General features: G+C 39.0%; 1 protein-coding gene across 1 annotated transcript in view; it reads right to left on the reverse strand.

Annotated features, from left to right (window-relative positions):
- The window catches only part of igf1ra (insulin-like growth factor 1a receptor), a 90,206-nt gene that overhangs the window by 37,091 nt on the left and 32,274 nt on the right, over positions 1-20,841 (reverse strand). The window lies entirely within an intron of this gene.

Consider the following 20,841-nt stretch of genomic DNA (forward strand, 5'->3'; position numbering starts at 1 on the left):
ATTTTGCAGAAGAGACGTGTATTTCGTCTGTTGCATGGAGTCTTACTGCGATAGATGCTCACACCTGACACAGACTGTAGCGCCAGGGATAATAACTATAAATAAGGGTTTGAAAGGTTTATAATGACACACGAGAAAGAGAGTAGTGAGAAAAATGTAGATAAATCACAGTTGATTTATCAACATTTCATACAAATCTTTCCATTTCCTGACTGTACGTTTGAACCATACTAATGATTTAAAAACTATGAATGCTTAACTTATGACAATATCTTTTAAAAAGGGATTTTGTATGTATTGACATAATTGTCCAGTTTCTTCTTAGCGATGAGACAGCTATATCGACTCCCACACGCTAACAGAGTTTTATTAACAAGACATGTTCTGCAAGTTTTCCTTGCATATTTTTAGGTGTTTCCTTTGTTGAAAAATGTTTTTTTTTTTTTTTTTTTTAAATACCTAACTTCCCATATTTGCTTTATTAAATGCAGCATGTTTCCTGGCAGCGCTTGGCAGCTTTTTTTTTTTTTTTTTGTTCTGTTAGCTGGGTAACTGGTCGGGAAATTATGAGAGAGAGCTAAAAAGGACCTCCAGAATAGGCAGAGTCTTAAAAATACGACACTGCAGAAAAACATAAAATTAACAACTTATCGCTCAGTTTGCCTTTGGTTCCGGATATTTGAAGATGCAGTGAAGCAGCCCAGCAGAAAACTCCAGCCTCTATTAGCAAGCGCTAATTTCTCAACTACCACAGAACTTCACCATGCATCTTTTTGGCTCATCTTGTTTCAGACAAAATGTTTCAGGAGACCACATGCATCACTCTGTTTTACATTTTTACTCTGTCTTAAAAAGTCAGCCTGTAATCGTCAGAGCATCTGAATAGTGGTGGCTCGGATGGCAGGGCCTATTTTTGTAAATGATCATGTACAACTTTGCGACAAATGTTGCCCAGTTTTTATCCTGGCACGCTGTCTGGCACCGATCCTCTCTGCTGGCACGGCGTCTGGAGCTATAATGACACATCTTTCTTTAACATCGACTTCAAGGAGGTCCTAGTTGTGAATAAAAATAGCAGCATTTTGCCTTAAGCAAAATTAAAAAAAATAAAATAAATAGCAGGAGAGTTTTTACTCACTATTTATTCCAGTTTAGCATTTTGTTGTTATCCTTATAATAAATTAAGGGTTTTTTTATATACGTAAATGTTGCCAGGTAAGTGGCACCACCAACACAATTTACATAGTAATTTCTGTCTAAATGCAGTTTTCATGTTCTCAAGAAGCAGCGGTTGGCTGTTGGTACACACAGACCACAGTGAAATATTTTTTGCTCCCTTGTTCCCTCTTGAACATGACAGATGTTTCGCTTTTTTTAGAGCAGTGGAATCTAAATGTAAATGACCCTTGTAAGGAGAAGTAACGTACTACTGCAACTCTGTAAACTAAAAAAATCTCACAATGATTAATTTTAGTATTTAGCTCCAAATGTACAACTTTAATTTAATTATTGTACATGACAATAATTAACAAGTGCTCATGTTTTTGTTATTTTTAATCATTAGAAATTATGGCTAATAATTACCTGAATTAATTTTATCAGAAAATTTGAACATCAATTTATCATAAAAATAAATAAATAAAAATACAGAAATGTTTTGTTATGGCTGTGCAATGAAATCCTTGAAACTTGTCAAGCAGACAGTTAAGGATAATCTATGGATAAGCAATAAAATGTAACTGCTAAAAAAGTTGGATGCTCACCAAGGTCAAAATTAAAGTTTATTAATGGACAGTTGAGTGGAAGAAAGAAGTGTGGTAGGAAAAGGTACACATACAAAAGGGAGAACTGCACCTTTTACTGGATTGTGAAGCAACTCATATTCATGGCATGAACTGCAGCTGGAGCCACTGATTCAGGAACCACACACAGACATAGGCAGATCTTAGGCTACAGGTGTCGCATTACGTAATGAGGGGGGGCAGTTTGCAGTCTTCCCGATGACTGTTTAAGCAATAGCTTCTGCACTAAATACATTTTTAATACATTTTATTTAACATTTTACTTTTCTGAGAAACCATATCAGCTGGAAGCCTCAATCATAAAATTGAACAGAGATAAGCACATCAGTCTGTTGTGCAATGAATCCATAATAACGCATTTAACTTTTTAATGATAACAGCAAAAAGCTTTATAATGACAATTTAATTTACTGAGATGCACTAATAGTTAACATCTGTTACAAGTCATTGAGATTATTTTCTTTAGCTGGAGTGCCTGTAGTGAAACATTAAGCTATCACTTTAAAATCCAATAACCTGATAATAGAGTCCCTGGCAGCATCAAACAATACCAAGGAACTACTAAAAGATTTAAAAAAATCATGAGAGATTTTGTAATTTTCTTTCTTTTCAAAATTGTTCCTATAGCTCCAATTTTATCTCTTGATAAAAAGTCAAAATGACTTGCAGGAACTATATGGTCAGGTAAATAAAATAAGCTCTCAATGTCAGCATGCAAAATGTTGAGGCCAAAGAGGAGTGACTGATGATGAAAATTACTTGGCAGCACTTAGCACTGACCTGGCTTTTATTTGATCCCTTAACATCAAAGACCGAGTCTGAATATAAAATGTGCGGGCAAAGTGACCTTAAGCATCCCTTTTTATTCAACAGCAAGCTTACGCAGCACAGCAAACCATGAACTTGGAAACAGCTTAACCTTATTAGAAATCAGATAATAACAGCATGTATACATCTGAATAAAGCTTTGAGTGTAAGAAAAGCCACTGCTTACAATTCCTTGAACAAACTGCGAGTTACGTCAATTTTTGGTAAGTTTTACTCACAAGCTCAGCACGGCCACAGCTTCATATTTTCAACCTAACTTATGGTGTTAATGAGATTTTACCATGACGCAAGTCTCCAATTCTCTTCTGGCCCCAAAGACAAACACTGTAGTCACTAAGCAGAATTCTGAAACCGTAGGAGTGACGAACTGCAGGCCACGATCTAATCTCTACCATATTTGGTTTGGGACAGATGCAGATCAACTACAGTAACAACTATGAGCTGGACTCAAGGGCTTCAGAGGCCAGGCATAAACTGTGAGGTTGGGTGTCTGCAGGATTTGGACAGGTCCATGATTTAAGGTTCAGAAGCTGGAGAAGCCAGTAATGGAGCAAACTGTCAGAGCGTGGATAAAGCTTTTCTTTTGTCTCTACTTCCACAAATAGCAAATGGGGACAGACAATATGGAGGAAGCAGGACAGCTGATGAGCTTTAAATGGCCCTGGGCTCTTTTGTCTGGGGGTGATGTCATGGTTGTATCTTTTATCAACGCTTTTTTTAAACACTGTCTTTACAAAATGGGCAAAGAGGTCATTTATTCCACCTCATTTATTTCTCCAAAGACTGCTTGTCTCTGTTTTACCATCTTATACATGTTCACTTTCTTTTGTCCCTTTTTAACTTAAAAAGTTCAGTAGGCGTGAAAGAGAGAATGAAACGACATCCATCCATCCACATATTTTTGGTGTGGCCTTTTGGTTCGGGACACATATGCACTGTACAAATGCAGTGTTGTTTGAGCTCCAAGTGTGTAACTCCACATTCCACCACAAAAGTTTCAAAACATATGAAGCAGCACTTCATTGAACCGACATGGGGGATATCTCCTGGAACTTTATTCCTGTTAAAGGGGGGATTTTTTTTTTTCTCCACTGTCACAGCATGTATACTCGGTATGAAGAGTCGCTGTAAAGTCAATGACAGAACGCTGTAATTGTGCAGGAGGAATGAATGCTGCAAGTCAATGACTCTATGCAATCATCTGAAACTAATTTGAAAAATAAACTGAACTTCTTGCGATGTTTGATAACTGGGATCAGCTGGATTTTAAGTGTGACTGAATTGAAATGACTTGTTTGTAAAGTGCCTCGAAACATCATCTTTTGTGAACTGGTCTCATAGAAATAAACTGAATAACAATTAACTGATAAAATTGAGCTCTTAATCTCTACAGTACCATATTTTGATGCCAACTCCCCTGCCATGTTTTCCTATGAGCAGTTGGAGTTCAAGAGTATGAATTATGTAATAGCTTTTGATAAGAGACTACACTGTATGGCTGGTTGGAAATAAACAAATAATCTCAGTTTGACACATTCGGCTTACGACATATTTAGTCAACGCTGGCGAGGAAATGATGGGAAGCCAAGCGAAAAGTCCATTTGTTGTGTTTCAGCTGATAACATTTTTAATGGCCTTTATTTTTACTCCACAGAGAGCCACCATTGCAGAGAGATGTAGGAGAAGCATGAGGATCGAGGGCCAATGGTTGCAGAAACCAAGCCAATTCAAATCCAGATAGGAGCGATACACAACTTCTATTTTCCAAATAACTGCAGGAGTTATTTTAAAGGGATTGCTTCGTTTTCCTTTGCCACATAAGTCCTCATGTCTGAAAAGATCGGAGGCCAAGAGATAGAAGTGCTGTTCAGTCCATGATCGCATCCCTCCATGAGAGATTAGCTCTTAGTCGGATTAAAGAGGAGTCAAGACACGCAGGAGAGGGTAAAATGTCATCCCTGCACTGCAGGAGGAAACACGAGATAGGAAATGCAGATCATCATGAGGTGCCTCAGGAGTGATGGGCAGAAAGGGGTGGACGGGTCTGCTATATTGTGTGTCAAGCAGTTCAGAAAAGCAGAAAAAAGCTTCGAGGTACACATTGTCCAATTATAAAATTAATTAATTGACTTAATAACTCCACCTGTGTGATCACTCAATGAGAATGGCAGAACTGAGAGAAACACCGCACAAGCCAGAAAAGACAAATACCAACACTGAGGCAGGTAAATGGGCATAAAGAACAAGCTCCCCTTTGATTACATGAAGTGCTAATCCACCACCATGTCAAACATAAAACCCCAAAAAATGATCAAAAGAAAATGGCCACACTTTCTCCCCCACACACAAACAATGGACTTCATTGTAAAACGTTATGGTGCATTCATAGTCAGAGGACACATAAAGGCAGTTTTAAAAATAGTCAGCTTTCAATCTTTCTCTCAAGGCGGCAGACAACTCTTTCTCTCAGTCATCTGGGACATTCAAACAACATCACGGTGTTCTTTGAACCCCCTGCTGTTGCTACAAACTCCAAAACAACTCAGGAACTCCAACGGGGTGAGCAACACCAGTTTAACATGTTTCAAGGAAGAAAACAGCACAGCGTCATACGTTCACTTTTTAAGAAGTAGCTTTTCCTCAGACACATTTGTGGAGGGCTGCATAAAGATGATACTACTGCACTACAGAAGAAGCAGAGCGCTGTAGTACCCCTGCTGTTCTCAGCCTCAGCTTTTATTAGAGCCATTTCATGGGTTCCCTGTTAACTGTGAATGTCTTTGAAGCAGCTAACTTGGACATCAGGAAGTTAACCAGCTGGAGGAGGTTTCTGTTTCATGGTTTTAATGAAATAGTAAAATTATATCCTGTAGTCAATTTTATCAGTATGTATGCAGTGAAACTATTAATCTTTACTATGTCATTAGTTGACAGGAGACCATATGCTGAATCACAGCCCACCTTCAAATGAACAATAGCAAAAATATAAACCACATAAACTAAGCAGTAATTACCATTATTGTAAAGAAAAATTCAATGACAGAGGGTCAGCCTGTTCTGACCCTCTGTCAGAACAGGCTTTCTGACAGAGGGTCTGAGAGCAGTATTACTGGGAAAGCTCATTCTGCGGATTTGGTCCCTTCATCTTTGGGTCAGAGTGGGGCTCTAACGAACAGCCTATGCAAATGCCTATGCAAAAGATAGAGCACATCATCCCAGTTCTAAAGTCCTTACACTGGCTCTCTGTAGACCTCTCAGGTCTGAAAGGTTGGTTCTGGTTCTGGGTCTCCTGTGTGTGGGGACCTTCTCTTTGCAAGGTAACTGTGCTACCAATTACATCACTGTGCAGCCTCCTTTTCTTAGCAAAATGAAATAAGTTACCAAATAAAACAAAAAAAGAGACAGAAATAACTTGTTTAAAATCAATCTTAGAAAATCTTTTTTTCTTCTTCAACTTAATTATACAGCTGCGGCTGTGGCCTTAAGTGGCTTTGGTTTGGGGCATAAATATTGAGTTAAACATTTCTTGTCCTCAGTTTTATACCATTCCACAACAACCTGATGTAAAGAGGAGGAATTACACCTGTTGGATCAGTGATTTCCACCAGGCTGCCCTTCAATAAACACACACAGTCACACGCTTCCCAACAGCTGGCGATGGATCGACCAGCTACATGTAGTTAGGGGACAGATAGCTGGCTGAGAGAGGGAATGGAAGCCCACAGCTCAATCAATGAGCAATCAATCACACACAGCAAGAAGGAGCAAACACAGGAAACAGGAGGCCATATCCTTTAACTACCTCTCAAAGGAAAGCCATCAAAGTGCCGGCTCTGACTCCAGGCTTTTTTCCACGGCCAACTATTACTCTTGTTATGACCCCTCTCAGAGGAGAGTTCTCCGTTTCTGTGTGAGTGTGTGGCTGCTGCAATCTGTTGCTGTTGGGTCCAGAAACTCGAGCAAAGACAAATCAGAGACACTTGTTTTTGGTCCAGAAGTTCGGAGAGAGGAAAGTATTCCACATTTTGTCTCTGTTAGCAACTCAGACCTCTAAGAAGTATTTTAGACACTCCTCTGTGTCGTTTCAAATTACAATAAAAAAACAAACCACGGAACAACTGTTTACCACTTAAATTTGTTGTACAAGTCTCCAAATGGAAAACTTGATTAAGAATGCAAAATATATTGGTAATGCATATGTTTTAGTTATGACAGACCACACAGATAGTATTTTCAAACTAAGACAAAAAGAAGAAAAGAGCAGCTTCAAATGATTAAAACTAGAGCAGTTGGAATTGCCTAAAGTTGGACCGTAGTACTGCAGAAGTTAAGCCTCTATCTTTGGCTGCGAGAATGTGTGATGTGTGTTTTCCTGTCTATTCTATATTTCTTCTTTGCCTATAAGAGCATGCATATTCTACTGCCAGGTTTCTGTATGTTTGTGCTCTGGTTTGTTTTCAGAGTTTCTATCTTTCTTTGTTATGCTTGATATATTTAAAAGCACACTTAGTTTATGCTTCATAAATAGCAAATACAAGCACGTTTATTAACAGTAGGTTGTTTTTGTTTTTTTGTAAACAAATGCACATGAAATTAGTTGGTGACCAGCATCAGATAATTTTTTTTGTTCAATCGGCCCTTACCGGCAACCGTCCAATCAGAAAAAAAACTAAAGTCTGATTTTTTTTTTTCTCACTAGTGAATGCTGCAGGGGGGGTTGAACAAACAGGAACGATTTTCAGTGTAGAGAATCCTACTGAGTGAAGAGGATTAAAAGTTATCTATTTCATTATGAGCTGTCACTGTGAGTCAGCTCTCACTGCTTCAAATAAAGTCATTTTAAGCACAGAGATGTAAGAATCTTTTTAAAAAGCATGTTATATTTTCTACAAATATATCTGGTTTATTTAGGTGGCACGAGAGAGCACAACTCTGATATTTAAGGAATCTTTGGTCCTTGAATATCATCTACTTTTTTTTATTTTTTTTATTTTTGTGGAGAGAGTGTAATCTTTTCTGCCGTCATCTGTTGGGGTAGCACCTTCAGAGCCAGTGACTTAAAAAAATTAACAAAAGAAAATTAATACATTTTCCTTTTGGATTAATTAAGTGAATTGTATTTGAAATATCTACTTTACCTTTGTTATGGAAAATGCTAGATTTAGAAAAATTTTGGGGATTCTCACGGATTAGGTATATTCTTCAGATGATACAGACACTCTGGCTCTTCACTTACTGTTGCTAATCATGTTAAAGGATAACATAAAATGCTAAAACCAGTTTGAAAATTTAAGTCTGTAAAAGACTAGAAAAACACATTTATTGCTGTTTTTGTGTTATAGTTCTGGTAGAATGGAAATTGGCCACAAAATTCTGATTGGTGCTAATATCTATTTAATACTCATTTTATTCCCTTATTTGTCTTATGTATATCGATATTAAAAGAACTAAGATGTTAAGATGATATTGTAATATATATTTTAAAAAACTGCCATTCCAATAGCAAAAGCAGTGTTTAGCCATCATGATGCCCAACAATAAGGCGGCTCCCATTATTTAGACAAATGTTAAAAAAAGGTCTCAAGCAGGCAGGAAAGGCTCAGGTTACTCTATATTTGATAACTTAATTCAAACATTTCAAAGGTTTTTTCTGAAAAAAATAGGGGCATCGGCTCCTACTGGTCATTAAGAGTAACGTTTTCAGTGAATATAAATATTCACTTAGATACAAATGGAAAAGTATGCACTAAAATAAAAAGATAATAACAAAGCATATTATTAATTATTATTATTATTATTATTATTATATTATTCTTGAAAAAAACAGTTAAAAAGGAAAATGTACATACAACATATTATTAGATGAGGTGTTTCAATAATAGTGAGTAACAGCACCAGATCATTTTTCTTACAGCCTGTTTTTGCCTGTAAGCATTCATGTCACGTTCAGTTCACCTAAAACTGGGGATTTGCCATCTCCCAGTGTGCATAAATTATTGGAGAAAAAGGTGACTGGCAGAACTAAAATGCGCACAGTGAAGAATAACAAACACAAAGGACATCCTCGCTGCCTGGAGCTACAGTGACAGAATGTCCTTCTGTCTTTGCTGTCACTGTGAGTCAGCTCTCATTACCTGAAGAACTGGATGACCCGTGTTCACTTACTGACATATGGTACTTCCCACCTACTGCTTCATAGATAACAGTTAGATGGTGGGATCACCATGGTGACAGAGGATGAACTATCCTTGACCTTTTTTATATCAGATTAATGCTGTTTGTAATAAATTAACAACACTTCTTCAGATCTAACAAGCTCACATCAGTGTGTGTTAATTAAACTCACAAAATGATTCATCTACTGGTATAAGATGGTTGAACAAAAGTGTCATACACTGAATCAAAGAGTTGACCTTTCTCCTTGGACCCTCTTTCATGCACCTTGCAGCAACCAGATGCTGCAGGCTACTCAAATGTGCACAGGAACTGAAGGACAGCCATGCCACCATTGTATTTGGTTGTATTTGGGGCATAAGAGTCGACATGGGAAGATGACAATGAACTCTAACAATCAACATGTCTCAGCAGTTCAATGTCTCCCTGTGCCTCCTTTGAAAAAAAGACAAACGATACATTTAGTGACCTCAAGAATCAGGAAACTGCAAAGTCCAGCACAGTTTAGTCATAAACGTACATCTGAGGATGCAGCTTTATCAAGTAGCATAGGCATCTCTCTGAATTTTGCAGCTAAATTTCTAATCTGCAAAGCTTAGACCTGCTGATGACTATTTTAGCTAATGTGAATCACAGAATGATTCACAAAAGATTTGGGGGTTGCTGGGATTGATAATCTAAAAGCGCTTCTGAGTTCTTCACTCAGTGACATCATTCACACTAAACATTGTTGTGACTACTATGACCTGGCGGGCTATAATGCCGCATCCACTGAGCAATTTTCTGATCCTCTGGTCACCAGCAAGATAACCCAACCAAGGCACAACTCTAAAAAACATCCCATCTAATTAAAATCCTCTTCATTTGTAAGAACAACCTGGATGTCTTAGTGACGGAGAAAGAGAAAAATGTTTAGTGAGCTTCTCCGTTAAGCCTTTGGAACATGAAGTAACAGTGGGTTTTGTTGTGTGATGGGACAACAACAATATCACTATGACAACACAAAGCTGGATCAGGAAATCTCTTCACTGAAGCCTTCGAAGACGTTAAACAAAGCGTCAAAGTTCTCCCGTTTTCTCACCGGCGTCGCAGCAGAACTGTGCCGGCTGCTGTGCGTGCAGCCACAGGTGGAAGCACAACTAAAACCTGGCCTTTTGTTCCAGACTGCAAAGTGTTTCAGCAGAGGCACGAACAATACACACACTCACACAGCTAAACATACATATACTCAACTCCACCACAGGATCCTCTGAGCCGCGTCTCGTACACCCACACATACGCACACCAAACACAACCTGACCCGCTTCCCCTATCCCTCTCTTCCTCCTTCGTTTCTAACTCTCGCACTCTGCCTCACACCCTCATTCATAAAATGGCCGCTTTGCAATTCCAGCTGCTGGCATGGAATTTATGGATGAGGGGTCAAGGGCAGCAATGGGGCCAGAAGGGTCTTGTTACTTTTGTTTCTTGCTTTTTTTGTGTGTGTGTGCGTGTGCGTGTGTGTGTGTGTGTGTGTGTTTCCCCCCTCTCACTCCTTCTCTGTACGTCTTATCCCCAGATTTGTCTGATTAATTCCTGTTCTTCATATGTGCCAGTCTTCCTCATTCTGCTCCCTTCCCTCTGCCTTCCTCCAATAACCTGATACCCTGGTGGCCTCGGAGAGAAACTGAAGCTATGTGTTTGACAGAAAAAGGCTGTCGAAAAGCAGTTTGGGGGCAGGAGTAAAGTGCTGGAGACTCCTCCTTAGAGGCCAGGGAGAGGGGCTACGGGGACATTCTCAAGTTCTACCCCTTGAACACGAACTCAGTGTTCCTGCAGTTTTACCACATCACACAGACTTGCATGCAGACTCGTGTGCCAAGTTTTTTTTTTAAGTGGCATGAGGTTCCTTTTTGTTGTTTATAACGTGCTTAAACGAGATCTTTTTGTCCTCTAATGCAGAAACATTTTGCAATCTACGTTTGAGAAACATCAATCAAACGGGGCAAAAACAATGTATACGTTCAAAATCACAGCATAGTTTAACAGTTGGTGTCAATGTTTGTCTTTTTGAATGTGACAAAGACGTGCATCTGTCCCCCCAGTCACACCACCCTGCAGCGTCTTCTGATGTGCACAAATTAAAACACACTCAAGCAAGCACCGCAGCTGCCCCTCACGCACATGTGCACTCGCCTCCTTCTTCCTACTCCTCCTCCTTGCAGACCCAAGCAGATGAGGGCACAAGCACAAAGGGGAGAGAGAGGTAAGATTGGGGTCGCCTCGTGCTGGAATGAGTTTTCATTTGAGGAGCTTGGACGACACCTTGGCTTTTGTTATAACATCATGAAAAACAAGCATGTTTCACATGCAATGTGAAACACCCATTGAGGCTAGCAAGCACTTTTATAATAGGGCCCTGGCCAGAGCAGCAGCATACAACAGGTTTTAGACACATCCGACGCAAGCGTCTTCATTTAGATACACTTAGTTCTACATTCTTTAAAAAAAACTCTTTTAATGTTATCAGAGCAACAAACTGGTGGAGATCTAAGGCATTTTGCAATTAATTACAGGCAGATGGAGCAACCGATTGCAACAGACCTTTTCCCCAGTTCAGTTTGGACCCTTGGACCCGTGAGAAGGTAGACGTTCTTTAAGCAAAGACAGTAACATACCACAATCTTTTAGTTTTTATAGTTTAGCAAGTATCTTGATAGAATTCTAAGAGCTACTTTAAAGTTTAAGATATACACCTGCCCTGTCCTCTCATAAAAAAATAGAGGAGGCTAAGAATTTCTGAAATATGCTATTGATCTAAAATCATATAGAGCGATATTATAGAACAATATCAATACACCTTCATAAATGATGGCATAACCTATAAGCACATTGTTGTAAAGTCTTGTTCAAAACCTTTGATGTGTGTCCGCTCATTGTCAACAGTAGAAAAGGTCACAGTAACCTTTTACTACAAAGATCACTTATGCAGGAATTACTCATTACTGAACTCCATAGAAGAAAATAGTAAAAGAGGCCAGGTTTCTCATTATCCACAAAAAATAGTCTCTGTCTAAGAAATACTTTTGGCCCTCAGATTTTGAAACAGACGTTATTGTGGATATGAGGGAAGGAACAACCCAAAGCTGAAGGAAGAGTACACAACACAGTTTATGATAAGGCTAAAGCAGATAGCTCCTGCGGTAGTAGATAAGATGACCTCAGCTGTTGTTTGTGAGGATAAAGTTTATCAGTAGAGTAGTAAGATAAAATGTTTGTTTTTTTCTACTCAAGATTTTACTTTTCATAGGTTCTCTGTCAGTCCACTGTCTATGTGAAGGCTGTCAGAATTCAATATTTTGAATTGCAGTTTTTGTTAGAAGCAGTTATTTGCTACAGTAGTTTATTGTGCCCGGATTGGGCTCACCAGAGAGACCTATTAAATCCTTGCGTAGGATTTTGGTACCACTTTTACACATCAATGTGAACTGATACCTTTAAGGTACCTTTAGGTGTGTATTCATCAATAGTTAGTTTCCACTTACTTTTTTTTTTTAAATATACAAATTTAATAAATCCAAAAAGAAAGGGGTTAAGAGTTTTTCAATAAAAAAAGGGTGTTATAGTTTGCTGTGTACTATTCATGAATCACGAACGTTTTAGCTAGAAAACGATAACATGTTGCACAGACATATGTGTGTGATTTGTTTAAGCTGCAGTTATATCATCAATGAACTAGCAACGTGATTACTACTGTTGTTCATCTACAAGCAGGATATTGCTTTCACCCTGCTCAGCCCACATGTCCCAGCCCACGCAGGCCACCGTCAGCCCACCCACCAGCCGTACTCTGATCGCTTGCTTGCTTGCATTTCTATCTTGGCCTTATTTCACTCAAAATTTCCACAGATGGGCACAGGAGCTCTGTGGATGCGTGTTCAGCTTTTAGTGTACGTGCGTCAGTCACACCACAACTTGGTGATGAAAGCATCTGAGTTGGAGTCGAGGGACACAGGAGCTGGGGTTTGTGCAGGGGGAAATGCTGTATCTTTGGCCGACAGTGCAAAAGAGGGTTAGCGGTAAACAAATGAAAAACATCCAAAAACATCCAGGCTGCTCTGCTTGGTGTGGTTATGGCTGCCTGGCTATTTATATGTGTCCCTCCTTTAGAGAAGGAAGCTGCTCCTATTGGATCCAGATGTGAGAGAAAAAAGTGAACTGAAAGGTGATGGCAGGGATGAAATAGAGACTGTGCTCATGTACTGCTACTGTCAATGTAGGAAATTTAGCATTTACAGTAGCAGTAAAGATAAACAAAGATAAGATTTCAATCACCCCTTTAAAGGAAATGTATTTTCTCCATGACTCTTTGTCATAGCAGAAAAAAAACAACCGAGGGATTTACTGGATTTTGCACTTTTTTTTTCTTTTTTTTTGCAAAAACCAGGCATGTCTTAATTTTTAGGATGCAGTGTTTGCAGATACCAAAGGTTCAGTAACTTCTTGCATTTTGCAATATTTTTGACACTGCAATTCCCTCCAATGGTTCAGAGGGAGATGCATTAAGAAATCCACTGACCAAAATCAATTGTTTTCATTCTGATTGGCCACAAATAGTGATAATTAGGTCAGAAACTCACATTTTTCTGACCAGCAGGTGCCACAAGGTTACCGACAGCAACACTCTTAACTCTTATTGAGTAAAACACAAACAAAAGTGAGTAACATGTTTAAAGAGGACACACAACTATTTAAAAAGAAATAAAATTATTGTGATGGGTCATGTCTACAGTTCATACAAGGTTTAAGAAAAAGCAATAGATAGATAGAATACATTATGTCAAATACAGATAAGATGCCAGCTTTGTATTTGTTTTGTCTTTGTTTTAAAATATAGGTAAAGCTTTGTTTTTAGAATACATGACTGCAAGAAAAACAAGAAAAAAAATGTATAATGTGTCTTTTTAGTGACGAAATTAAAAAGAAATTGGAAATAAACAAATCCTTACTGAAATAAAAACAGAATTCTGATATGTCCAGGGCTAACTTTTTTTTAACAATAAGAAAGTAAAAAAAAAATCTGTTCACTGGGCATTTCTATGGAAAGAGTAAACTAAATCTGAATTGAATTACATGCTTTACAAAGCGTGTTATTCAACTGTGAAAAGGACAAATGTAGGTCAGACAAAATAACTGTATGGATCTGCTTCTGGAACTTTATTTTGCATAAAAATGTTTCACTGGCTCGAGTGGAAGTGCATCGGTGAGACGTGGGATGGAGTAGGAAAGGTAAAGCACTCTTCTGACAAACTGAGGTCACAGTCTCTGTAAATTGGATAGTCAGCAGCCGGTCACCAGTCAGCTATGAACCCACTGATCTGCTCGAAGATCTATAAATGGATATTTAGGCTGAACTACCTGAGATGTACAGATGAAGACAAAGTGTGGGAGGATGCAGAGGAGAGCTCTGAATAGTTTCCTTTTAAGTGGCCTAAAATGGCAGAATCACTCTTCCTATCCATCAGTTTCCAAGGATGTGACTGTTAATACTGTCACATCTGGCTCTGCCACCCTCTGCACAGTTAATGGGACATGGACAGGGATGGCTATTCTAAGATATTACATACTGATCACTTGATCTGCTTGCGTTAGATATAGCTGGCATGAAGTGGTTGACGCAAGTCAAACACGAAATCACCCACTCAAGGGTTGTTTGCGGTTTTGGGTCATGAGGTCTGAACAGGAGCCATTGTGGACCGCACTACCCAGCAGCCACACTGGCTAGGGGCCCTACTTACCCCCCTGATATAGCTCAAGTTTGTACACTGACGTCAGTCCACAAGCAGCCCGTGTGACGTCAGCGGGCGTGCGCTTTGACAGTAGCCTGCATGACATGGCTTCATGCGGCGAATGCGAGGAAGGACGAAGGAGAAGCGTGCGCTACTGATGTCATAGCCATTTGCAGCGCTCCCAAAGCCAAAACCAAGATTGGCTTTTCTTAGGACAGGCAAGATAAGACTTTTGCATTTTGCTGTGCATATTTGCTGTCAGGCTAATGGTATAATTATACGTCTGCTCTCAAATAACTCCAAAATGCCTGATGCCCACAGTAAGGCTAGTATTCAAATAAAATAGCTCTGACTGGTTGACCAGCAGTTGCTGCCTTGTACTTAAAGAAAAAAGATAGGGCTGGCAAAGGGTAGTGAAATGCATGTAAATAATTTCAGTTGAAAGAAGACCTTCAGATTGGATGAACAGGTCAGACTGGATATAATCTAAGCTTTGCATTTCTCTATTCTGTGTTCATAATGATGATTTAAAAGTGTTTCTCATTTTACTGTTCAGTCATAGATATGCTGTTATTAAATTATCTAATAAAAGAAACATCCTCATCCGGCATTAACTGTGTTGTCTATTTAACAAATGTGCTAGTTAAACAATGCATTTGTGTAGGTTGTGATGTTAGAGGTTATTTAACCTCTATGACCATCTTAGAATCTATCTATCTATCTATCTATCTTCCTTCAAAGGTAAAGGGGGAAAAAAAAGTAGGTTTGCCCAAAAATTTTAATCTTCCTTTCTGTCTCCGAAACACAAAAACACCCATTCTAAAGCACATTCCACTGATCCCCATGAGCTGCCCACCGTAGCTTCCTGGTACCCACTCCACTGGCTCCCAACGCTGAGGCCACCCGCCGTGAGGGAAGCGGAGAACGGTCTGGCATTCCACAAGCCTACGTGCAACATAACACAACTGCACAACAGCATGCATAGAGGGGCATGGCCGGAGGGGATGGGTCCTTGTAACCTCAGAGTACACCCTGTCACATTCAATGACAACAACACACACAGATTTGAGGAGAGCACGCTTTGGCACAGTGTGTGAAAATGAAAATCCTCTGTGGTTTCGTTGGAACATCTGTTGCTACTGTTCGACCAAAAAAAGCCCCTGCACCTGGAAACCTGTCCACAACATCATCAAAACAGTTCCGAACGTTGGGGTCTGCAGACCAGTAAGGAATGAAGTGGGTCTACTCGGCCTAAGTCGGTAACCAGACAGCCCACTCCTCTCCTAAGCTTGTGTGGCCAGCTGTCTGTCTGCCTAAGCTTTGAGAGCACATGCCTTACACGGTTCAGGGAGGGTGCAGTGGAGGCTGGTAAACACCCCTCCCATCCGCCAAACCAACCGCCAAAATCAAATCATGAAATACGTGGCTTCCCTCATTAAAATATCAGGATGAAAATGTGCATTTTTATCTTCAGAGCTAACCAAGGTTCAAGCAGAACTAAAAAAAAAAAAATAAATCTTAAGTGCTATTGTTTCACACAAATGTTCTAAATTTTGGATATTATTTTAGACTAGAGGTCACCACTGTAAGATTCACTAAGTAAAGAGAGTAAAACTGAGGAAGAATAGGCAGCAACATTTATCCAATATTGATATGAATGATACAAAAAGATAATGTTGTCACAAAGCCAAAAACAATGTCTTTACACAACAATGTGATGAAGTGATGGTGTACTGTTTGCCAGCAAGAACTTAAAGCACAGATGTTAGATTCTCGGTTCCCACTTGCACACAGCAAGTTGGTTTTCATTTAAAGCACTGATGAACCCCATTTTTATTTAAAAAAGGGGGGAAAAAAGCTATTTTTATCTCACTAAATCAGTTATGTAAGATGGTACTTAGAGCACCATGTTGGACAGCGGTGTACACATTTGTTTTATGAAGATTGCTTACTGTTGCTTACCGTTAGCTGTAGCTGGGTAATAATGACCACAGAAATGCTGTCGATCTAATCTATAAAATAATAGAACAAAACAAATTTAACTTGCCTAAAAAACTGTACTGTCTGACAGTAAGCTCTGAATCTGTCTGGCCTATTGCTAATTTGTATCCTTTTTTAGTATAGTTATAATAACACCTTCGACTATTTCACTTCTGCTCACATAAATCATGGCATATTTAAATTTTGTTTGAGTATGAAAGCAAATGGCTATAAAAAATGTCAAGTCTCATGTGTCTTTTAATTTATAACATGATATTTTCTTAAGTCTTTACATTTCATTCTAGTTTTACATGATCACCCTCATCCCGCCCGATCAAACCAAAATAACTGAGCAATGTTGGTTAATTTTATTCATTGTAGTCACATAAGCACATTTTCTCATTGTAGGCTATAAACAGATAACAAAAAATTATTTTAAGTTATAAATTGTCAAAAAGGATACAAAGACTCCATGTCATGTAGTCTTACTTAATATTAAACATGATTCACAACTTTCATAAAAAAAAAAAAGAAGTCTGGATTAAATATTCTGATAAGATGGAGAAAATGTAGATGTTGAAATAATCTGGATAACAATAAAGCAAAACGATAAAGCAGTACACTCATTAGATATAGCAAAGCAGTGATAGAAGTAGACTAAATGATATGCATCCGATGAAAGAAGGTTCACTTCAGTGGTTAGAGATTTGACAGACATCGTTGATAATATGACATGTCAAAGAGGCTGAGGTACAAGTCATGCTTCATTTGAAGCCATGGTTGTACTGCTAAAGGAAACATCACTGTGGTACTTGGCAGGTTTGTGTGAATAAAAATGGAAATCCTCTTTGTTCCTATGTTGCCAAACCAGAGTGTGAAATAAGCTATTGTCTGAGAAACACTGAAGTTCTGTCAAATGAAAAAACAAAAAAACAAAAAAAAAAAAAACAGTGCCACTACGTGACACAAAGTCCGATGAAGTTCCCCTCTGGTAATTCACTTGTTTTGTCTCCTTCCTTCCCTGTTCCTCTCATTTTCACTGAGAGATAAATGACCACATTAGTTGTCTTTGATAGATCAGGGATCAGCCTTGGGCACAGGATGTAATAACCAGGGTCATTGGCTGCAGCACTGCAAGCATGCCTATCTCCAAATGAGAACAAGAACTAAGGCAGTTCACACTCCTTGATGGACAATGTGTCCTTATACAGTCAGCATTTATTCTTGCAAGTGGAATACATGAAAGAACATGGCAGTGCACTCTTAACCCCACTTTGTCATTTAGGCACACGGCTGTTTTTGGTCAGAGGTGAACCCCATGTTCTCATATTGCTGCAGCTGTCAGAGACGGGCCAAAGGATCCCACTGAGAAGACACTTATCTGACTATCTCACTCAGACATATTTTGCTTGCGTGCATGAGGGTCAGCTGTGAAGTTGTAATGTTATGTGCGGGTCAATGAATAACTGCGTCAAAACAGCTACAGGTGTCCAGAAGCGGTATATGCCCTTAAAACTAAAGGAGCCTTTTATCATCAAAACAGTAAGGAAGTATATTTGAGACTTGTGTAAAACTGAAAACCTTTTCGTGATCCGGTAAGGACTTGAATTAAATGCTCATTGATTGTGGAAACTTCACATTGGAACCCACAATAATAGTTTAACTTCATAGAAAGCAACAGCAGTTCTAGAACATCCAAGCCGAGCATGAACACAATCAACTGACGTGTTCAACTGTAACTAGTCCAAACTTGAAGGAATTGTGTCGGAGCATAAAAGCTCAAAAAGTAACACAGAAGATTAGCTGTATCCCTAGTCTTATTGCATGTATTACCTTTTACAATTCAACTCAATAATAATATCAAAGACTGAGAGAAACAAGGAGGGAAAAAGTGACATCACACCCTAATCAGGGTTACAAGGACTAAGAAGCAGATTTTTCTAAAAATACTTAGTTTGCTTGAGTTTTATTGGCTGAACACCTAATGTTGGAGGAGCTTAGTGAACGTGTGACGTGTGAGCAGCTCATGTACCTTCACACATTCTTTATTTTGGCTGTTCCTGTAGAGCCCCCTGTTAAACTCACAAACACAGGCTCAAAAGAGCTTAAAGGAAACCCAAGGTTCCAAATACGTACTTGATCATTTCCAGATTTTTAGAGCAAAATGAAACAGGAAAAGTAACGGGAGTTATGAAATAGAACTCTGATTTTCAGCATGGAATCTTTGGGACCTGTCTTACTGTTGTCTTTTTTTGCTGTTGTTTAAGGAAGAATTATTTTGTTGAGTAGTCCTGTTCACACTGATGAGTCATTTGAATTATCAGTAAGAAGACTTAAAGAGCAACACCAAGAGATGGTCTTCCAGGTCAGCAACTGCTTTAAGTAGAATCTGAAGAAGGATAAGAGGGAGAAAGTGTGAAGGAAAGAGAAGCCGGTTAGCGCCGACAACTTTTCTGGGCGCTATAGAGTTGGTCAGAGTTTATCGGACAAAGCATGCAGTGAGGAAACAATAGGCATTCTTCCAGATCTCCCTGCCAGGGTCAGACAGTGAAAAGAACAACGCCCCCCACATGCTGTGTCCTATAAAAGCACTGTCTGTGTTTTGCACAAGCTTCAACTACGGGGCATCAGGAACAACAATTTCACGAGGCAGACATGACATCATCAAGAGAATAATACCAACGCTGTCACAATATGTGAGATGGATTAAGCCTGAGTCAATAATCAACCGACTCATTTACCAGAATCTGCCCATTGTCTGTTCTCCAGCATCCAAGATACCATTGTATCCGTTTTTCTTATCTGTCTCATTGCCAGAGGAATCTTTAGCGTGCAACAACAATGCCAACCGAGAACTCGGTAAGCAGAATTAGCTTAAAATGACAGCAAAATATTACATGAATAAAATTTAAAAAAAAGTAAAGGTCAGAGAAGCATTAAGCTTAATTGCTGCGCACTGTTGACCATGTTAATAATAATTCCTAAAAATAAAAATTTTATTGTAACAGGCTCCTTTTATATTTTTTCTTTAACATGATGAACTTGAAGTAAACACCGCTTACTGAAGTGACATTGAAAAATGTTTCATTCAGCAGTGAATTGCTAATGTGAACTGAGAATTTCAGACAAATTTTATCTGTTTTATGTAGAAAATAGTTGCTACTATTTCTCTTTGAACACAATGAATGAAGTTATCTGCTGTTTGCCACACCAGACCTAGCTTACAGAAGCTACTCTGAAAAGTCACCATACAAGCTTTCTCATCATTGCACATTTTATTGTTACTGGAATAGAGAAATATTTTCTATTTAGAATCGCTCTCTCCATATACGGGCATACAAAAAATTGGATTTGGATTCACTACAAACATGGTGCTCGTGGTGCTTTTAATGTAACTGTATGCAGTCGTATTCACACTCGTTTTCATGTTGACTGTGTGTACAGATTGGTTCAGACTGTAAATGTAAAGCAGTGAGCAAGAACTAGATCAGTTTTGATAGTTTGAGCTGAATTTAGAGAACTTGTTCATGTGTAAACCTGCACAACTCTCTGGCAGCACATCAAACCATAACTGGGTGATGGAGGCTCTAAAAATAGCAGAGGAATGAAAAATATGAACCTAATGAAATTATGCATTTCCTTTCCAAAATCATCTGCATTCTCAACTTTCATAAGTTATGTTTAAGTACAATCCTTTATATCAAAGCACGTTACTCCTGTTAGTTAATATTTTGAGTCTTTGACGCATTTCTTTGTTGATGATTCTGCGTTTATGCAAGGACGTGATATAAACAAGAGTACTTCGGCAATTGAGGTAGACAGCAATTTACAACCTCTGCTAAGCCCTTCTTCATTTGTGTAACTGTTTTAGTACACAGGTGGAAAACTAACCCTGCACATCCCTCTTTACACAGGATTCAAACAATGAAATGTGATGGCATCGTCAGCAGGCAGGGAGAAGCTCAGAACAGGACAATCTTGCATAAAAAGCCTATTAAAGTCTTCAGACAGGGACACAGGTTCCCCTGCCAGCAGAAAAATATGCAACCAAAGTTAAAATGAAAACATTTGCATCACAGAATACTCATGTTTCAGAATAGCCCAGTCAAAGTTCAATTAAACTGTTATACTGTGACAAGACTTGGAAGTTCTTGTTCCCAGGGGTTTTCTGTCCCGACCTACTGAGCTCGAGCTATTTTGTGAGGAAGAATGGATACGTGTATACAAGGGCGTAGGTTCGGTCTAAGTTTTGGTGGGGACCTTGACACCCCCCCCCCCCCCCGGCAGCA

Source organism: Poecilia mexicana, unplaced genomic scaffold (genome assembly GCF_051168715.1).
Source record: "Poecilia mexicana isolate PSO_F unplaced genomic scaffold, ASM5116871v1 scaffold_6, whole genome shotgun sequence".
NCBI lineage: Eukaryota > Metazoa > Chordata > Actinopteri > Cyprinodontiformes > Poeciliidae > Poecilia > Poecilia mexicana.